The following is a 22,510-nucleotide window of genomic DNA, read 5'->3' on the forward strand; positions in this document are numbered from 1 at the left end:
TGAATCCCCTCCCACCCCCGTAGGTAAAGAGTTTCACTATTGTGTTAGAGAGAAATAGAATTTTATAGTGCAAAAACAAAACAAAAAAGATCAAAATATAATCAGTGCTTGGTTTCTTTTATTTTTTACTTGTAGAACAGACATTTTAGAGTATTATTTTTAAAAAAAGAAGAAGGTTTTCACAGCCAGAGTAATAAATATGGAAAGAGACTGGAAGAAGAATTAGATCATTCCACCCACACCCCCTTGAGAAATCAAGGTGAGTCACCTGTATTGATGTGGGAGGGATGGAGAGTTGGTGAATAAGGTATGGCCTTATTGGACATCAAAGGTGGGAGAAAAGGGAGCTGAATCTGAGATGAGTAGGTGGAGAGAAGTGAGGTCAGCATGCGCAGATGCACAAACACTCTGGGAGCCGCATGGAAGCTAAGCCAACAGCAAGAAACATTACTCAGAGTAACATTTACTCAGACAGAGAAGACATGCTGGCTGTACCTCTCCTCACAGAGGGGTGTGGGCCTCTGGTCATCAGGTCCCTTCATGAGAATTTTCTGAGCTCAGTGCAGACTTCCTGGGTATTCATGTGCACTCTTTTTGGAAGGCCCGGAATATTCTAAGTTTCCCAAAATTAATCTGGAGGTCTTTAACATACAGAAGGGTAGAAGTGTCATAGAAGGAAAACCCCAGCATTGAGAGCAGTGCTTGAGTAAACTGGACAATGGGACATTCCATTCTACTATGGCAACAATCATAATGAGAAAAGTGACCAGCATTTTATAGAACATCTACCATTTTATCAGGCAGTGTACTATTAAACACATCATATACATTGCATCTTTTAACCCAGTTCTTAATCTCTACACTACACTGTTCTTAATATCTACACTCTACTGCCTCCCAGATAAAATGACAAAACAGATTTAAAGTATTTATATGTATATGGTGCTTGCTTATGATTTTCACATATATATCATGGAAGAAGATGGTTGAAAATGGGGAACATACTGGTTATCTGCTGTAATACCAAAAGAGTAAAGACTGCGTCAGAAACTTTTAAGACTCAGATATCAAAGTTCAGAAACGTTTGTTTTATTTTTCTAGATGTATTTTTTAAATTCACAAATAGTTTAATTTTCTTATTTCATGGCTGAAAACAAAGAGACAGGTCAGGAATTGAGTTTCTCTTCTTTCCTTGTTTTTTATTCTCTAGGTTAAAAGACAATAAATGCCTACTAATGCTTAATGTTCTCATTCCATTTGTTTCACCTGTCTTCAAGATACTTTGACTCATCTCTAAATCTTTTCTCAGCATTTTCCCCTTTGAGGTGTTTGCTATTTCTCAGGTATCCATTGATGGGAAATAATTTTTACTCCTCTTTGGTCCAAAGCAGGAGCCTGACTGTGACTGAGGAGTGAGGTTAACTGTGTGAGGGTGAGAAATCAGTAACCCTGCGATGGCCACACATCTAAGCCAAGTCCTCCAACCTATATCCAACTTCTGGATATCTCTCAAATGATTCCAGAGTAGGCATTTATTGATTGATCTGCCAAAATCACATAATACAAAGCAAAGAGCCAGAACAGTCGTGTCTGTTTTAAGAATGTTTCAAAATTATACTTAAACATTATGAAATTGTATCAATATTGTAGAGTAGTGTTATATAATGTGCATTCATTCTTCAAGCTTTTATTGGATCACCATCACGTGCTGGACTCCAAGGATATAAGAATGAGAAAACATACAATTCTTATAATTCTGGGGCTTGGTGTGTAGTAGGATAGACAGATATTAATATTAATCAAAGAGCCAAAAATAAATGTGAAACTGCCAATGGCAACAGTCACTAAAAAGCAGTGTTACATGGTACTTTGAAAGCACATCACAGGAGAACTTGACCTACTCAGCAAGGCCAGGTAAGGCTTTCCCAAAGAAATGGAAATTGAGTTTAAACTTGAAGGAAAAATCTTCCCAGTTGAGGGGACTAGTATACACTCAGCATCTACGTTGTAAGTCCTATTTAAATCATTTCTTGGCTATGACCACTCCCTTTCTATATAATTTTGTTTAAAATGAAAACAAAGCCACAGATATACACATAGAGATCACAATGGACTTAAGAAGTTCCTTTCCAAAGTAGCTAACATGGCAAAATGTCTAATTCAGAAATTAGCTAAGAAAAATCTTGCAAAAAAATACCACCATCAATTGACCAAAAATCAAAGGTCGTTAGCCTGGAAATATAGGAGTTAGAATGTCAGTGAAAGGAAAGCAGTTAGCATACTATAACTAGCAGCAGACATAAACAAAACATTGGAAAAGGAAATAGTTTGAGTATTTCAACCTTTCTGATATGTGTTTGTTTTTCAGAATTCCTAACTATTCTTTGTGTTTAGGCATAGCCTGAAATAATGTTTTCATTAACTTCCACAGACTTATTTTGGCACAAAAGTGCTAAACTATAGTTATTTTCCAAGATGAAACAATTTCTGCATCTGCATATACAGGTGCACCCAGAAAATCACTGAACCCTAAAGCAAACTTTTAAAAGCCATGACCTATGTAAAACAAAACTGGAATCTTTTTCTCAGAAATCCATGCTTACAAAAACAGCTTCTAAAATAAGTGTTATTTATGCCAGGGGAGCACCATGGTGCAACTGTGGTATTTATATGTTCCTTTAAGGTATTGTTAATTTTTCTATTTCTAAACTCCCTACATAGTTGCAGACTGCAAGAAGATTTTGATTATGTAATAATTTGTAAATGTAATAAAATGCTATTTTGAAAGCACTGTGTGCCCCCCGCCCCCCAATTGTTACCTCTCCTCAAATGACCTAAATAAACTTTATCAATGAGCTGTTGCTCCAATTGCTATTTACCAAATGATAAACTTGACCTAAAAAAGAAACTTTAATAAAGCCAAATTTAAAATCGCTGTGTTTCATTCTCATGCAAACATGACATTTAAACGAATAGCATCTATCTCCTTCCCTTAGGACATATAGTATAATTTGAAAAACTACATATGTATATTCATTTCTTCCTTTCTTTTTCTGGTTCAGACACGTTGTTATTGAGAATTTAAAATACTGTCCTTGCAGTTGCTTTTCATCTTCACCAAGTTCTATTTAAAAATTAACATGGTTTTAATAAAGCCCATTATGTCTTTAATGAACTATCAAGAATATAAACAGGTAACATATTATCTTTACTCCATAAGCAAATAACATCTTTGATGCTTTTCTTTTCTAAACCAGTTTGGATCATAAAAAAGGAAGCATGGTTTGCATGTTTCACCTGTGTCAAAAAGTATCTCAGCTTCTGTGACATTTTGAAAGCTTTATAAGCAAGAGAAATGTTGCATATAAATGATATCACACCCTATGTTTTAGCTAGTTATGCCTCAATCCTTTATTGATTATAGGCCATATAACTTCAGGCAGACAAAAGAAAAATAATCCCTATCATGTTGAGTGCCGGTCTGTGGTGTTTATGAGTACCCTGCTGGGTTAAATGACTTACACATCTGTCAGGTGTGCTACATTATAGCCACAGGAAAATCTCAGTACAGGTTGTGTGCCAGGCAAAATTCTTTGTCTCAGACCTTGTCAATCCTGCTGATGGATGAGTTCAGTATTCTAATGAATAAGATTCTAAATATGTTTATACTTTGCCAGATCTCCAGATTACATCAGGAGGAACAAATCTCAGGCAATTGGAAAGAATACAATCATTTTTGAAGGACAGTGCTTCTCCTGACTCATACAAATGTGTGGGTTTTAAGCTATCCTGAGGAGATGGTCTCCTACCCCTTTGTAATCCTTTTTTTAATAAGCTTCATTTAACAGACTAATTTCCGTTTACTCAAAACAAATTAATTCCAAACAATTTGCAAAGGCTACCTTACTTCTAAAGAGCTTTACTTACTGTTACCTTTATATTGTGCATAGTACAATGTCTACAATCAATGGGTTTGCAGACATATTCCTAGTGAATTATATTTTAAGCTATGCTAACAGTGGCTAAATCAGATGAAATTGTTCCAGTAGGTTGGTACAAATGTGTTCCATTTAGATAATGTATAAGTGATAAATCCAACCACTTTTTCCATGACCTTTCACATTCTAATTTTAAAACTGAATGGTTTTTTAATTGGTTTTAGGAAGAGCATCATAGAGAATATATCCCCTATTACATATCAACTATTTGCCTTTACAGTTATATAATATTCATATCACAGTCTATATAAAGTTATAAGTCCTTCCTCTAATAACAATGTTTTAAAGAGATTTAAGATTTTGTGAAACTAACATTTGATGTTTACTGTTTTTAAACTTCACAGAATATCTACCATGAATTCTTTTAAATTCTATTTCAAATAAGGCAAAAAATCACATCATTAATAGGGTATAGTGTGACAAACAAAGATAATGAAAGTGATGAGACATTGGTTAGAAATTTCAAATCAATTTCCTCTTTTTAAAATGTTGTACTTACTGAGTATAACATTTGCAGAAACTCACTAAGAATATAACTTATTTCCAACAAGACAACCATCATTTCCATTAATAGCCTGAAAATTATGAAACTTACATATTTAGCCTTTATGATTAAACCAACAGAGTTTTGAGGTTAATAATTTAGCATTTCAGATGGTACCCAACTTAAAGTGGTTCAATTTAGAATTTTTCAACTTTACAATGGTGCAAAAGCGATATGCATTCAACAGAAACTGTACTTTGAGTACCCATACAGCCATTCTGTTTTCCATTTTCTGTACAGTATTCAATAAATTACGAGATATTCAACACTTTATTATAAAATAGGCTCTGTGATTGATGAATTTGTCCAACTGTAGGCTAATGTAAGTGTCCTGAGCACATTTAAGACAGCCTAGGTTAAGCTATGGTGTTCTACAGGTTAAACGTATTAAATGCATTTTTGACACATGACATTTTCAACTTATGACGGTTTTTTTGGGACATATCCCCATTGTAAATGAGGAGAACTTGTACATGGAAAAACAAAAATTCCAGTAACACCTATGGATAGTAAGTATAGACATTGTTAATCACGAAAGGAGATTTGAGTTATTTATTTATTAACCCATTTATTCATTTATTCATAGCATCATAAATACTGTAGAAAGCAGGCTGAACAAAGTAGACACATTCCTTCCTCTTGTCACTTAAAAAGTTCAAAATCTATAGTGCCACCACCCACATCTATTAAAGGGCATCCTCCTCACTACACTGCAAAATCCTAAATCAGTTGACGTATACGTGTAGTCCAAATCTGGTCTTTGTATTCTGTACCAGTAATAGAAATATGAACAAAATACCCATAATAGAAATATGAATGAATAACTTGATCAGGCACATCGCAAAAGAGGCTATCCACATAGCCAATCAACATGTGCAAATTTTACCAACTTCATTAGTCATCAGAGAAATAAAAGTTAAAACATTCAATATTCTCCAGAATGGCTAAAATGCAAAGGAGAGACAATAAAAGTATTGGAATGGATTTGGTGGAAATGAAACCTGCTTACATTGCTAGTGGAAATATGTATTTGTATATATAATCAGTATAAAAACTTTGGGTAAGGCTTTCTAAAGCTGATTATATACATCTTATGACTCAACAATTTGCTTTATAGATATAAATAGACCCAACAGGAAAAAAAACTCATATATAAAAACTCACAAAGAAGTACTATTCATAATAGACACAAACTAGAAACATACCAAATAACCAATAGCAATAGAATGGATAAGTATATAGCAGTATGTTGATAAATGGAATTTGCTTCATCAATAATAATGAACAAACTATACACAGAACATCATACAACTCAATAGAAAAAAAAAACCTGATTTTAAAATGAGCAAATGACCTGATCAGACATTTTTCCAAAGAAGACATACAAAAGGCCAACAGGTACATGAAAATATGTTCAATATCACTAATCATCAGGGAAATGCCCATCAAAACCCAAATGAGGTATTGTCTCACACCTGTTAGTATGGCTATTATCAAAAAGTCAAAAGACGTTAAGTATTGGCAAGGATGAAAAGGGAATCCTTGTTCGCTGTTGGTTTGAAGATGTTTAATTCTGCCAGCGACTTAGTGTAGACCCAGGTGCCGCAATAGCCCCAACACTATGAGGAAAGCTGAAAGGAGGGAAAGAGCCCCAGTAGCTCTACCACCTGCATGAGTCCAGTGAAGCAGGACACTCACACAAGTCAGTGAATGCAGGTGTATTATTTACAGACAGGCAGCAAGAATAAACAGAAGCCTAGGATCCATGGCAAGCCAGTCCCCCAAGACTCAGAAAAGCAGCTCATGGCAGATGAAGCTCATCTGGGCTCACTGAGTGTAAGCACTGGAGAACATCCTGTTCTCTAAGCAACAGAGGCACAGAGAAGGATAAGGTTGTTATCCTTATCTCAAGATGTCACATTTTTTGGTACATTCTGCGGTTATTGGGAGAACTGCAAGTGGCAGGGGGAATAGCTGTGTCAGTCAAAGCTATCGGAAATTCGACCTCCTTACTAGGTAGGGATGTAAGTTGGTAGAGCCATTATGAAAAAGAGTTTAGAAGTTCCACAAAACATTACAAATAGAACTAAGATACAATGCAGCAATACCACTTCTGGGTATAAAGAAAATAAAATCCATATGAAATACAATCACTATATCAAAAAGATACCTGCACTCCATGTTTATTGCAGCACTATTCACAATAGCCATGGTACAGAAGCAATAAAAGTAAATATTTTTTTTCAGTCTTTGAAAAGAAAAGAATCCTATCATCTGCAACAATGTGGACATTATACTAAGTGAAATAAGCAAGACACACAAAGACAAATAGTATATGATCTCACTCATATGTGGAATCTAAAAGAAACATTGAATTCCTGGTAACAGAATAGGTGGAATAGCGGTGGCCAGGTTCTGGAAATGAGGAAAAGAAAGAGAGATATTTGTCAAAGGATACAAACCTTTGGATATAAGATGAATAAGCACTGGAGACATAATGTACAGCATGGTGACTATAGTTAATAATAATGGGTTGTATAGTTGATTTCACTGAGATGTTGTCTCACTCTGTCACCCAGGCTGGAGTGCAATAGCATGATCATAGCTCGCTGTAGCCTCAACCCCCTAGGCTCAAGCAATCTTTCTGCCTCAGTCTCTCAAGTAGCTGGGACTACAGGTGTGTGATTCCACACCCAGTTAATTTGTTAAAAAAAAATTTAGAGATGAATTCTCACTGTGTGGCAGAGGCTGGTCTTGACCTCTTGGCCTCAAGCAATTCTTCTGCCTTGGCCTGCTGGGTCTCTGGGATTATAGGGAGGAGCCACCACAACTGGTGAAATATTTTAAGAGACTAGATCACAAGTGTTTTCACCAAAAAATAAATAAATAAATAAATAAAAAGTGACTACGAGAGATGTTGGGAGGTGTTGGATATGTTTATTAGCTTGATTGTGGTAATCATTCCCCTATGCCTCCATATATATGTAAATATATACATCACATTGTATGCCCTAAATATATAGAATTTTTATTTGTCGGTCATACTTTCAGAAATCTGAAGAAAACTATATACAAAGCAACATAAAAACATTTCAAACATACTGTAGAGTGAAAGAAAACAGATACAAAATGTACATACTGAATGATTCCATTTATACAAAAAGTTAAAAACGGGCAACAGTACCGCAAGAAAAGCATGATAGGAGAGATTTTTCTCTCCTATTCCCTTTTGAAACAAAAGCCTTAAGCTGCTGGATACAGGGCAGAAAATCCTGTTGCCTTTTAGAGCACTGGTGAAGACATTCCCCACAAGGCACTGGAAGTGCTGAAGGAAGAAAACAGAAAATGCCTTTTACCCCTGAGAAAGGAGAAAAATAAATTCCACGCTGAAACCTACAGGGGGAGGAGAGCAGAAACCCCGAGACAGCCCACCCACCAGAATCCAGGGACAGTGTCTACTTAAGATGGAGGCTTAACCAGAACCATAGAGGGTGTCTTTCTCTTCCAGCCTATACCACCACTATAGCAGCACCAAGTGACAGACGGCTTCTGCTTGGAAAGGGACAAAGAAGGGTGAAGAAAGACCCCGGCTGAGGCACAAGTTCAAAAGAAAGACCTAGAGCTGAGGATAAAGCAAATATTGAGAGAATCCTTGTAGTAAACCAACCCCACCTTAAACACAAGGTAATGCTAGAGGAATTCTAAGTCTGTGGTGCACAGGGGTTTACTATAACAACAAAAGAGCCCAACCACCATTTCATTCCTAACTTGTTGACTCAGCCTTCCACAACAGAGGACTAGCAAAAGAAAATATATGCCCATCTACCAATTTCCAGGCATAAAGTCGATTTACCTCAGCCTCTATTGTCCTACACAAGATGTGAGCTTTCAACAAAAAATTAAAGCATAGATAAAAATTCAGTAAGTACTTAGTAAACCTGAAAAACATTATAAATCAGCTTCATTTATTTGCTATTTATAGAATATGCCACTAAATAATAGCTGAATATATAGTCTTTTCAAATGCAAATGGGACATTCTTCAAGAAAGACCATATTTTAGGCCAAAAACCAAACCTCAACATAATTAAATGATTGATATCCACAAACAATTCTCTAACAATTCCCTAGGAAACATGTTTTGTAACAATAATAGATTAAAATTAGAAATCAGTAGCCAGAAGATACCTAGAAAATCCCTCTGCATATTTGGAAATTAAACAATACATTTCTAATAGGCCATGGAGGTCAAAGAGAACATAACAGGGAAGTTAACAATAGTTTGAATTGAATGAAAGTAAAAACATAGCATGGTGGAATTTGGATGATGCCACTAAAGCAGCACTTTATGAGAATTTATATATTAAATATATAAAATGCATATGTTAAATGTTTACATTACGTGAGAGAAAATACCTCAAATCAATATTCTGATTCCATTTTAAGAAACATAGAAATAACAGAGAAAATTAAATCCAAAGCAAGTAGAAGGAAAAAAATGAAAATAATAAATAAAAAATAAAAGCAGAAGTCAATGAGAACAAAAAAAAGAAAAGAAAAGAAATAAAACTAAAATCTCATTCCTTTAATAACAAATCAATAAAACTGAGGCCAATCAAGAAAAAAGAGAAAATACAGAAATTACGAATACCGGAAATCAAAGAGGGGCTATCACTATGGTTAATAATACTATGTATGAGTAACTCTACATCCATAATTTCAAAAACTTAGATGAAATAATAAAATTCTTCGAAAGACTCCCAACTCTCAAAAATCAATGAAAAAGAAATAGATAAACTGAATATTTCTAAATCTACTAAATAATCAAATTGATACTTAAAAACTCTCCAACAAAGTAAACTGGAGGCTTATATGGTTTTACTGATGGACTTTGTCCAATATTTAAGGAAGAGATAATGACAATTTTCCAAAAATGTATCCAGAGTATAGAGGAGAAGGAAATGCCTCCTCGCTCATTTTATGAGGCCAATGTTACCCTAATTCCAAACAACAGAAAAACTTACAAAGAAGAAAACTAAAGAATAATATCCCTCGGGAACATGCACACAAAAACTTTAAATAAAGTACCAACACATGAAATACAACAAGAAGTAAAAAGAGTAACACAAAATCACCAAATGGGATTCATTTCAAGAATGTAAGAATGTTTCAACATTCAAACTTCAGTTAGTATACAAGTGATGCTCATTCATAGTAGTTATGTTCTATAAAGTGTACATCAACATTGAAGTAATGAATACTGAATCATTGCTCCTAGAAGAAATGCAAGATTAGGTTCCTCTGAGTTTCTGGTCACAACATTTTCAACAACTGATCAAATATAACCCTGTTGGATGTGTGTTCCTGTTTCAAAACACTTTATTTAATATATATTGTTAATTAATTAACATTGAACTCATATCCAAGAGCACCTTAACTCATACCTGAAGAAAGCTTGAACACACGTATTCTGTCTGTAAGGAACTCTAGATAGTACTTCATTGGTATGCTTGGGGGCCCCTTTAAACAGCAAAATAATTAATAAAATGCACAAACATGTAAAAAATGTGCCAATCAATACACCATAAAAAGGATGCTTGGTCATAGTATGACAGCTAAAACAAGGCAGAATATAGCCTTGTCGACCTCAGCTGGAAATGTGCACATTGGGTTACTCAAATTTTTCACTCCTCTGTGCATGTCTGCAAATGCAGCAAAAGCACCACAAGTTTTGACTTGAGGCTTACAAATAAATTTTAGCAAGTAGATAAATTCACAAATACAGATCTATGTATAATGAGAGTTCACTGCAATTCATCATATCAAGCAAAAAGAAAAGCTTTATTATTATCTTTTGGCACATGGGAAGTTTGGCAATTTCAACAGCCCTTCATGATAATACTCTCAGCAAACTAGTAATAGAAGGAAACATTGTCAAGTTGATAAAGGGCATCTACAAAAACAAAAAACAAACAAAAAACTACTGCTAAAATTATGCTTAGTGAAAAAAAGACTTAAAGTTTCCCTCCTCTGTGATTGTGTAAAAGACAGGGATTTCTGCTTTCACCACTCTATACAAAATCTTATCAGTAGTCTTACCCAGTGCAATGAAACAAAACCAAAAATAAATAAATAAGAGACACAGACTAGAAAGAAATATAATTGCTCCTTATCGTAAAAAACAAGATTGTCTACCTAGAAAAATCTGGAAGATTATATATATTCTTCAAGATTATACATATATATATAATACACACATATATGTGTATACATATATAATATGTAAATTTTATATATAAATTTTATATCTATTTATATAATATAATATATACATATAATGTATATTTAATGTACATTATGTATATATAAATTATATATTATATATAATATATAAATTATAAATTATATATTTATATATAATATATAAATTATATATAATATAAATTATATATTTATATATAATATATAAGTTATATATAATATAAATTATATATTTATATAAATATATAAATTATATATAATACATACATATGTGTGTGTCTATACATACATAACATATAAATTATTCAAGGTTTTATATATATATATGTATGATGGAAGAGATGTGTTAAAATCACCAGTCATTGTCCATTTTTCTATTTCTCCATTATGTCTGTCAGTTTTTGCTTCATGTACTTTGGAGTTCTGTAATAAGATATATATTATATATATATCATATACATATACGATATCTATATCTTATTATAGAAGATATCTATATCTTATTACAGAAGATATCTATATATCTTATTACAGAAGATATCTATATCTTATTACAGAAGATATCTATATATCTTATTACAGAAGATATCCATATCTTATTACAGAAGATATCTATATCTTATTACAGAAGATATATATATCTTATTACAGAAGACATATATATCTTATTACAGAAGACATATATATCTTATTACAGATGATATATATATCTTATTACAGAAGATATATATATCTTATTACAGAAGATATATATATCTTATTACAGAAGACATATATATCTTATTACAGATGATATATATATCTTATTACAGAAGACATATATATCTTATTACAGAAGATTTTATTATAGCAGTTATATATCTTATTACAGAAGATATATATATATATATATATATCTTCCAGTTTCTTAATGTATTAATCCTAGAATCATTAGGAAATATTCCTCTTTGTCTCCTGTAACTCTTCTTGTCTTAAAGACTTTTACTTAAATTAACACAGTCACTCTACCTTTCCTAGACTTACTATTTGTGTAGTATGTTTTTTCCACCTGTTACATTCACTCTATTAGTGTCTTTGTGACTAATTGTATCTGTTACAGAATGCATATAGCAGCTTCTTGTTCTTGCTTTTCATCCACTTGAAAATCTGTATGATTAGAATTTTTTGCCTATTTTATTTGAATATAATTGTTGATATTGATATGGTTTATTGAGGTCTGCCATTTTTCAGTTTGTTTTCTGCTTGCCTTATTGATTTGTTGATCTTTATTTCTCTTTTTTGTCTTTTTAACTTAATCTATATTATTTTGAATTCATTTTCATCATTTCAATTCCTGTCTTGGCTTCCTAGCTTTATCTTCTTACATTACATTTTAATGTTTGACAAGACTTACAATATCTATCTTCAATTTATCATAATCTTCTTAGTGTTAATGTTTAATTACTTCAGATATAATATTGGAAATTTGCAGCAGCCTATCTACAGTTATACCCCATCCCTTGTGTTATTATTTCTACATCTTACATCTATATGTATTATAAATCCAATAATTTAGTGTTAAAATTTTTGTTTTAAGTCACCGTCTTTTAAATAATTTAAGATAAAAAGAAAATGTAATATTTTATTTACCAATATATTCATTATTTCCTGTAAACTTCATTTCTTCTTTTGGATATGAGTTCATCTGTATTTTTTCTTCACTCAACCTAAAGACCTTTCTTCAGAATTTTGTACAGAAGCTATGCTAGATTCATTGTATAAGGTATTCTTGGTAGATAGAAGGTTTTTCCAACGATTTGAATATGTCATTCTAATATCTCCTGGACTCTAGTTTACATAATAAGTCAGTTTAATTGTACTACTATTTCCATACATGTAATTTGTTATTCCTTTCTGGCTGCCTTCAGGATTTTTCTCAATTTTTTTGACTTTTAGTAGTTTAACTGAAATGTATACGTGTGGTTTTCTTTGTTTTCATCCTACTTGATTTTTCATTACAAATTCTTGAATCTGAACTTTACTTTTCCATCAAATTTGGTGAAATTTTTGCCATTATAATTTCACATTTTTTATTGTATCTTTCCTTCCTCATCTCTTGAGAAATAAACTACATATACATTGGACTAATTGATATTGTCTCACAGGTCTTGAGCCTCTGTTTATTTTTTTAAAAACTTTCCTCTATCTGTTACTCATGTTAGGTAAATTATAATAATCTAATTTCAGGTTTACAATTTTTTCCACCCCAAATATATCGTTGAGCCTATCTATAAATGTTTCCTTTTAGGTATTGTACTTTTCAGCTCTAACATACATTTTTTCAGTAGTTTCAATTTCTCTGTTGATTTCCTCTAACTTTTTACCCAGGGAACCAAATTTTCTTTAATTACTTGAATATGTCTGCCTTTAAATGTTCAGCACATTTTATAATGAAAATTTTGATATTTTCATCTGCTAAATGCAGTTTCTGAATCCACTCAAAGTCCATTTCTATTGATTGTTGTTTTTTTTTTTTAAGTGTAAGTCACACTTTGCTGTTTCTTGGGAGGTTTAGTGATTTTTCATTGAAGACTAGACATTATAGATATTGCAATCTGTTCTGAAGATTTTTTTTATTGTTATTTGTTGTTGTTGTTGTTGTTTTCTATGTTTATTGTTGTTGTGGTTCTATTAGGCAATTCCCTAGACTGGACTCAAAGTATTAACTCTATATACCCTGCATTTGGCAACAGCTGAGAGCACAATTTGGAAAATGACTAAGTTAAAACACAAATCTTGACGAGTGTCTTTCTGTCTTTCAAGATGACTTTCTTCTTTGATATTTGCCTGGTTTTGGAAAGTTTCTAGGTTTGTTCCTGTACACATATAGTTTAGCTGTCAACTAGGGATTCAGGCAATTTATACTCAGTTTTGTTCTCAATAATTCTGTAGTTTCGCAGTATTTCCCTCTGAAAGTTCCAGTTACTGTTCCAGCCTTGAGTAGAGTTTATTTTTGTTTGTTTGTGTCTTGGTCATCTCCAGCAAGTAAGACTAGTTTTCTGCTGCCATAGACATAGTGGTTGGGAGAAACCACAAGAAAAATAGCTACAAGGTCACGACTTTTATCCTGTTTAGTTATAGTTTTTCAAGAGCATAATCTCCAGCTTCTATCTAATATAGGATGCCTTCCAGTGCTTTTATATGTTTTTTCATATTCTGTAAAGACTTTGCAGTTGTTACTGTATTAACAGTTCATACTACTAGCAATACTGTATTTAATTCAGACCTTGACTTTTTCAAAAGAGCCCTCTTTTTTTTTTTTTTTTTTTTTTTTTTTAAGAAGGAGTTCCTCTCTTATTGCCCAGGCTGGAGTGCAGTGGCGCGATCTCGGCTCACTGCAACCTCCACCCACCAGGGTTCAAGTGATTCTCTTGCCTCAAGCTCCTGAGTAGCTGGGATTACAGGCGTGTGCCAACACAACCAGCAAATTTTTTATTTTTGGTAGAGACGAGGTTTTGCCACATTGGCCAGGCTGGTATCAAACTCCTGACCTCAGGTGATCCACCTGCCTCGGCCTCCCAAACTGCTAGGATTACAGGCATGAGCCACCACGCCAGGCCTGCGAGCCCTCATTTTTAAAAATTATAATTACAGAAACAAAACGTGTTTATTGTAGTGAATTTCGAAAACACACAATGAGAAGAAAATCAGAATTACTTTTTATCTAGCTCCAGATAAGCATTGATAATATTTTGTAGTCTACTACTATCTCTGCAAGGAGATCACTATATTAGATTAGTAATTTTCAACCATAACATTCTTGAAAAGTATTCTGAAGTAATTTCTGAGAATAAATTTAATATTACAAGATATCAAACCTAGAGATAGTTTAAAAACAACAAGGAAGTATTATGAGCAATGTAATGCTGAAAAGGAACAACCTAAACAAAATTGCAAAATGCCATGACACAATTTATCAAAGTCTCCAAAATCTGTGCAGAGGAGAATGAATCCGTTTTAACCATTTAAACAGATGGAAATGTGTCTGGAGTTTATGAGACAAGATGAGCTGTAATTACAGATTTGGGGAGTTATCAATAGCTAGATAATACTGAAGAAACAGTGACCATATTCTGTTGGTCCTTGTTGGAGCATTAAAATAATTTTCTCTTTATTCTAAGAGCAGTGGAAACAATTGACAGATTATTTGCAAGGAGTGGATATTATGAGGTTTTCCCTTTGAAAAGCTCACTAACTGCACTGCAAAAAAAAAAAAAAAAAAAAAACCTGATTGGAGTAGAGAGTAAAGGTATGAGGAAAATAAGTTTAATGACTATTCTTTAGTTCAGATGAAAACTATGGCAACTTGGACTACAGTGGTTTTGAGGAAAGAAGTAGAAAGATTTATAAAAGATTGAGGAACTATATAAAGTGGCTTTATTGACGGATTGATATTGAAGATAAAAATCACTTTCTTCTGACCTAAGTAACTAGCACATGACAGTGCTATTTTCTGAACTAGGGAAATTGCACATCATATATTCACTAATTTTTTTATTAATGCCTACTTGGTAAGTGTGTAAGCCTTAAAAGAAAATTAGTTTCTACATTTAAAACCTCCGATCTTAACATTAGCATGAATATCCTGTTTAGATACACAAGACTAACCAAGGCACTCCAGTTGTCTAGCACCATCATAATGCCACTTACATTATGACTATGAACAATCATGTTGACATTGTTACTCCTGTCTCACCTCAAATTGTTTCATCCTAAATTGCCAGTATAACTGCAGCTTCAGGTACACAACTCAGCCTTTTTCTGGGCACCATTTTTTCTACATTTTAAAATTACTTTTAGCATCTTCTGTCACTAAACGAACATCTTCCTTTAAGTCATCCTTATTGCTGATCTTACAGCCTATCGTAAAACTATTCACCTATTATTAGATGAAATATGCCAAACAATGACCTATTGCTACAAGAGGAGAAAAATGTTAAAATATGTATTTGTAGCATATAAATAGTTAATCATACCAAAGACAGAACATAAATAATATTTAGCATGAGATCCTGGACAAATTTCTTTTTTGCTTAAAACATTGATAATATTCTGTGACTATCGCTTTGTGTTACATTGACTTTTGTGACACTACGTGCTTTGTTTCATTTGTTTTTTAAAAAGTCCTTCATTTTGATAGAAATCACATAAACAGATTTTGCAAAATGTCTACTTCTAGTAATTTATTCAAGCAGAAAATTTTAAGCTATAAGACTACAAAGGACAGGTTTTTAGCCCTTAAGATTAAAGATAATCACTTAGCAAAACTTAAATTACAATATGCAAGCAATACTAAGGCTACCCAAATGTGATTCTTTAGGCTACATACCAGTTATTAATTATATTTTACTATATGATACACACCACACCTATGTATTTTAGTGCAACTATAAAGGAAATATTCATTACTCCAAAAGATATTTAGGCAATTACATACAAAATATTAAAATAGGAGGCTTGGTGCAAAGTTAAATAAAAGCAAACACTTATTTCTAAGGACTTTAGAGGAAATAAATGATGTGCCAAAATAACTGTACAGTGATTTCAGGCTACATTTAAACTGAGATTTGTGTAAGTAATAAAACAGATTTTATTCTTTCATTCAACAGTTACATTCTGAGTGCTTATTACACTATAGAACATTTCATAGCTTATCTGTTGAATTGAGTTTGACCTCCATGATCTTTTCACTTGAGATAGAAGTCTACGAAATGACTTATATTACAAGAGAAAGAAGACCTAACCAGCTCTATCTAATTACACCCAGAAGACTAGTATTCAGTTCTTAGGAAAAGAGCGGGTGAACAGTTTGCAGAGAGAGAGAGAGAGAGAGAGAATAAAGTGAATAAAGGGAGGAGTGGAGGAAGCAAGGGAAACAAATGAGAAAACAGAAAAAATTAAAAAAAACAATAATATAACTAAACTATTCTGGAAATGTACCAGAGCAAAAAGCCTCCTCTTCGCCAGTCCCTACCTGCAACAGAATAAAACATTGAAAGAGGAGACAATATTTATTTTATTTCTCCCTAGACCACTGAGTAGTTTTGGTTGCATGAAGACTCCAGTTTATCTGTTTTGGTGCCCAGTGGGAAAAGACAAAAATGATAATGTTGCCGGATAGAAGTCTTTGGTGCCCAGTGGAAAGCAGCAGCTGGCCTGACAGGGACATCTTGCCTGGAGTGTTTGGTGGTATCCAGGGATGTAACAGTCATCAACAGCAGTGCCTGGTGGGCATTTCATTGCTCAGAAGAAACAAAAGTCGTTCCAAAGAGCACAACAGGATCCAGAAAATACAGTCCAATTTAGTAGACATGACAAGACTGCCCACTCCATAACATGTGATCATCCAGTCTGTCAATGAAAATATATAAAACATTCATTGGGAGCCCCCAGAAAATTATAGATGGAGATGAGTCTTTTCAAACAATACAAGATCCCACATGAGCCAAGTGAAATCTTGACTGTTATTATTAATATAACTTCATGATAGACCTGAATAAATAGATGATCCTGATGGACTCTTAAGGGAAAAGCAGAAGGGAGAGTTTATTTCAATCCTTACACAAGTTTTTGAGAAAGATGTTTATACGTTGGGCTTGCTGTCAACAAAAAAGAAAAGTAGCAGCATCCAGTAACTTTTTCATTGATAGTAGAGCAAGAAGAGAAGTGGTTTTGCAATAAAGATAACATCGTGACTCCACTTGGGTCATGGTAAGAACATCACTGGGACCTCACCTCAACTGCCTGATCAGGGGAAGCTGATCAGAATCAGCCAAGCCTCACAGAATAACCTGAAACAGCAGGATGCTCACCAGACATGGTAAGTCTTCCTGCTGAGTTTGGCAGTCTTTTTATGGTGTTTCTCTCTAGCTCCTGTCTTCACAAATGAGAACTTGTGCTTCACTAATTCATCTTTCCTAAAGCAGCACTTATTTATCAATGTCCCAAGTGCAACTGTATTTCTCAGTGCATCAAAATAGAGTGATACCAAGAACTATCACATTTTCAGTCATTTTGGCAGCATTTCTTAATAAGAACTAATTTATTTTTTGCTTTTGTAAAACATTGAGTACATAAATATTCTGACACTTGTTTTTCTGTCTTCACTTACCGGTGTGAGTAATTATAAATCAATGTTTTAAAACTCTCCTAGGAAGCTGTAACACTGTAAGATAAACTCTATAAGGGCAGAAATTGTTATCTACTTTGTTCACTGCTGTATCCCTAGAGCCTAAAACTGTGTTTAACGCAGGTTAGATTCTCAATAATTTTTAATTAATCAACAAGTGATTAAGTTTAAGGTAGGATTTAAGAAGTGCCACCAGCTTTCAAAATGAGGACAGTTTATTTTCAGAGTCTGCAAATAGTAGAGGTGAGTATTCCAGGCTTAGGAAGGCAGGGATCTCTAAAATAAATCCTGAAGAATAAAGAGGAAATGATTCATTAAGAGATGATAAGAAAAAAAAAACAGTACATGTAGAAGCCAACAATGTAATCTGAGTCCCTGGTGATAAAGAGTACATCATGTACAAAGAAGAGCAAGCAATGCAGGGAACGGGTACACGAAAGAGAGAAGGGAAAAATAACACTGGAAGAACAGATATGGTTAAGGTCACTGTAAGGTAGGTATAGAGCCCTGAATGGCAAGCCAGGGGATGTGAATTTTATTCTCTCAGTTTGTAGAAGCTGCTTTGTTTCTGAGCATGAATGTGAAAATCATATCCAATTCATAGAAAAATTAATCTAGCAGCACTCCAGATTGATGAGGACAGAGATGGAGGCAGAAAGTACAAAAGGAAAGCATTTCATTCTATTAATGGATGATCTAAAAACAAAACCTGATAGGAAGGGATAGTTCCTTCCTATTGAATCCATCTGATTTTAAAGAATGTGAGTTTCTATAGCTCAATTCAAATGAAAAAAAGATTAAAGGCAAAATGCTATAAAACCAAGGATTGTGGTTTTCTTAGATCATCTACGAAAAACTGATTGTTTCTTATTCTTAAAGGCCTTTAGGCACCAACTGTAGAATAGCAAAACAAAGAGTAAAAATAGCTTTTAGTGTAGAAGATAAGAACACAGAGAAAGAAAAAGCCCAATAGCAATAGACTTCAATAATATGAGAAAGGTGTGTTTAGCAGAAAGAGCAAAAAAATACAAGTAGGAGATGAGAATGTACAGTGTGATGTGATATCTACAAGTGGATTCTGAAAGAAATAGTCCAGACTAAACAGTGCACAATCCATTAGGATGCATATATTATGGAAAGAGAGAGTTTACAAAAAAAGTAAAGTTCAGTTATAGGAATTTGTAACAAGGGCAGTACAGCTTTAACAGTTGATTATCTAAATCTCAAGCAAATAAGAGGATTTGTCTTTCATCTTTCTGCAATTCCCAAGAAGAAATCAAAGGAGCCAAAACATTGAGGTCACAAGAGCAGAAATAAAATACTGATCTAAAATAGCTACATCTAGATAGGAAACTATTACCAGAACATGTGAGGTGGTATTAGAGGGCAAAACTAAACACACCAACATGGATTTGACTCCCATTTCCTGTGATTTTGCTAGTTTAATCTTGTCAATGATCTGTCTTCTAGTTGAAATGCTATTTTGGCATTATTTCATGAGGCAGCAAGCTCCCCTACAGGAGTCTACTTTCCATGGTTTTGAAGTATAAACACTGCAATAGGAGTGTAACATCTGACTTAAATACTAAATAATTCTGAACATAATTTTATCTCATACTATTCACTTTTGTTCGAAATTTCAAATGTATGTGTTATTGTTTTCTAAAATTCATGTATATTGTTTAAAGGAGAAATGTCTGAATCTGGCTATGTTCCAGCAAATAATTTTTTTAACCTTTGTTTCAAACTTTATCCCCAGGCTTCTTCGACTTCACTAGCTGCAAAGAATGAATTGTGTATAAGCAAAAATGAAAAACACTGCAGTGTCCAAGAGGCTTGGACTTAAAAATATTCAAGGTCTAGGTTTTATCCGATCCATAAACAATTTTTTTAAAGCAGTCATAATAAAATAGCAGCTCCCAGTAACTTCTGCGAGTTTCACCTTCTTCAGGAATTGACTCAATTCAGTTTGACTCATTCTTGGAAGCCTCATCAAAATTCTCCACAAGATGTGAAACTTCATCACTATCATCCTCTCCAGTAGCAAGTGGTGCTTTTCCCCCAACAGGTTGTTTGGACAGATCTTCAGGCAGTCTCCCTTACCTAGTCAGTCTGTCTGTACCAAGCTGGTTTAAGATGCTGGGTAGCATTTCTGTCAACTGCTTTGTCTCAGCGTGGCCTGTAATGGGGAAAGCCTTCCCTGACAGAGATGCCCAAACTTCAGGGTTGTTAAAGTGAATCACTGTTCCTTGGTTTATAAACATATTCACCTCTTCAATACCAGAGATATTGTTTATCCCTAACTTCTTTAAGGAGAACTAAAGTTTTTTCTTGTCATCTGTTGTGGCTGTTCTATGAACCTTCTTCTTTCTGCGAGCAGTTCCTTTCCCACCAATACGCACTTATGCTTGCAGTTTGGCGAGTTTTTCTTGGTTCATAATTGCGTCTTTCATCTTCTCGGAGCCAGTAAGGGTCTAGGTGGGGAATTAGGATGATGCTCAGGGAGTCTGGTGGACCCGCTGAGAGTAGGCGCACGCACGTGGGGAGGCAAGAGGGCAGCTAGAGGGGACCAAGTATTTTTTAAACCGAATTAATTTTCAGGTAACGTTGTACGTACATGGTTTATGTTATATCCCGAGGACTCTCAGAATATAAACACCTCCTATTAGGCCCCACCTCCGAACACTGCTGCACTGGGGATTAAGTTTCAACATTAGTTTCGAAGGGTACAAAAACATTCAACCCATAGCAGCCATATACTACGATGTTCTGAGAATTGTTCCTATTTACCTTTCGTGAGCCACGCTGCTGTGGTTGAAGGGGAGTAAGGAAAATCGCCATTGTTTAACCACAAAATAAGAGCAGAACATGAGAACCAGCCTCAGAAAAGTGAGCCCTTTCACCTGAAGGCTGAGCAGTATACAAGATGAAGCTGTAAGAAACACGGGCAGGAGAGATGTGTTGTCCAGGGAGAAGAACTGGGAAGAAAAGGATATCCGAAAGCCTGAGTATTTACCAAAAAAGAAATTGAGTTAACCTGAAAGTAGTGGCATTTTAAGCAAGTAAATGATTTGAATATGTGCGTTGAATTCTTTTGCATGCACTGACACATCTTGCCCCATTCTGGAGAAAAATGAACTAATCCATAATATTGGATTATCAAGACAAATTCACAGTAATCAGAAATCATACCCAGTAGCATGCTTTAGTAAATAATTTTAAGTCTATGTAAAATCAAGAGGTTCCAGCAAAGCAAATGGAAGTCTAAATAATCAAACGCAACTCCCCAGGTTCTTCCTTCTCTTCTAGAACGTGAACCACCAGCCCAGAATACATGAGATTCAGAGAGTTCCTGACATAGCAAAAGGGTTTATATCATAAAATATGTCCAGTTTTTCACTCCAGAGTGTTGAAGAGCCTTTGTGCTATTATCCAGGAAGCCATGTCTTAGATCCTGGGTTCTACTTACTATAATCTTTAACCAGGAACATCCTGTTAAGGGCATTTAAGAGATAAAAAAAAAGTATTTGTATATTTATTCATAGGTCCAATTGAGATTAGGTCAGGTCACCTGTTTCTTTTTTTTTTTTTTTTCAAAAGATTTTCTTCTTTGCACCTGTGCAAAATAGATTGCAGGCCAGCTGCTCTAACTCTCTCCCATGCAGTAAGTAGAACTGTTGTAGAAGACTTTAAAAACAATTAATTCCTGCATTAACCCAGATTTGATTCCCCTTTCATGTGATTTTGCTAGTTTAATCTTGACAGATCTGTCCTCTAGTTTAAATACTATTTTGGCATTATTTCATGAGACAGCAAGCTCCCCTAGAGTAGTCTACTTTTCATAAAATTTCTGGGTATTTTTACGTTGATTTGAATGTATATTTTGGAAATCTTAATAATGTCCCCACATGTAAGAAAAAGATTTAAACTGACATCAAGAGACAAAGAGCATATTTAAATGGATAGAAATTCAGTAACTAATTGTTTAATTAAAACCATTTTTAAATATGCTATATTAAGGATAGAAACGTCACCCAAACAAGTACTATGAACATTTTAATACAACGTAGAAATTGGACGGCTTCTACTATCTACATACACAGGATGCATTTACTTTAAGACTATGATGATTTTAAAAGACCTATATGCTTAGAGTTGTTAAATTAAGTAAGGAGCAGTCACAAGCAAGAAAACTGACGTGTGATCCAAGAAACAGATGCTGAAAATGAACTTTAAAGTAATTAAAAGTCTCTTGTTAAATTTTAATAAAAGCATTACATTTTTCCTGCAATATTTGGAATAAGAATTATTAATTCTTGCTTTGAAACAGTTTTTTTCTTTAACAGTATTCCTTATATAATTCTACGTTGTAAATGTTAAAGAAAACTTCACTACTGCCTATTTGGCTATTTTTTGTATTTCAAAAGAATCTCTTGGGATTGCATGTTTTTGAAATATATTTGAACTTTTTTGAAATATATTTGAAAATATATTGTATTTTACCTGAATGCTTAGACTCTAATGTGAAATTATATGATGC

At 33.8% G+C, this 22,510-nt stretch overlaps 1 long non-coding RNA gene and 1 pseudogene across 1 annotated transcript in view; both read right to left on the minus strand.

The window, feature by feature from the left end:
• LOC117975786 (uncharacterized) overlaps positions 1 to 22,510 on the minus strand; it is a 121,594-nt gene that overhangs the window by 10,052 nt on the left and 89,032 nt on the right. The gene's annotated exons all lie outside the window — the stretch shown is intronic.
• LOC100990864 (transcription factor BTF3-like) lies at positions 19,935 to 20,531 on the minus strand (annotated as a pseudogene).

Source organism: Pan paniscus, chromosome 15 (genome assembly GCF_029289425.2).
Source record: "Pan paniscus chromosome 15, NHGRI_mPanPan1-v2.0_pri, whole genome shotgun sequence".
Classification (NCBI taxonomy): domain Eukaryota; kingdom Metazoa; phylum Chordata; class Mammalia; order Primates; family Hominidae; genus Pan; species Pan paniscus.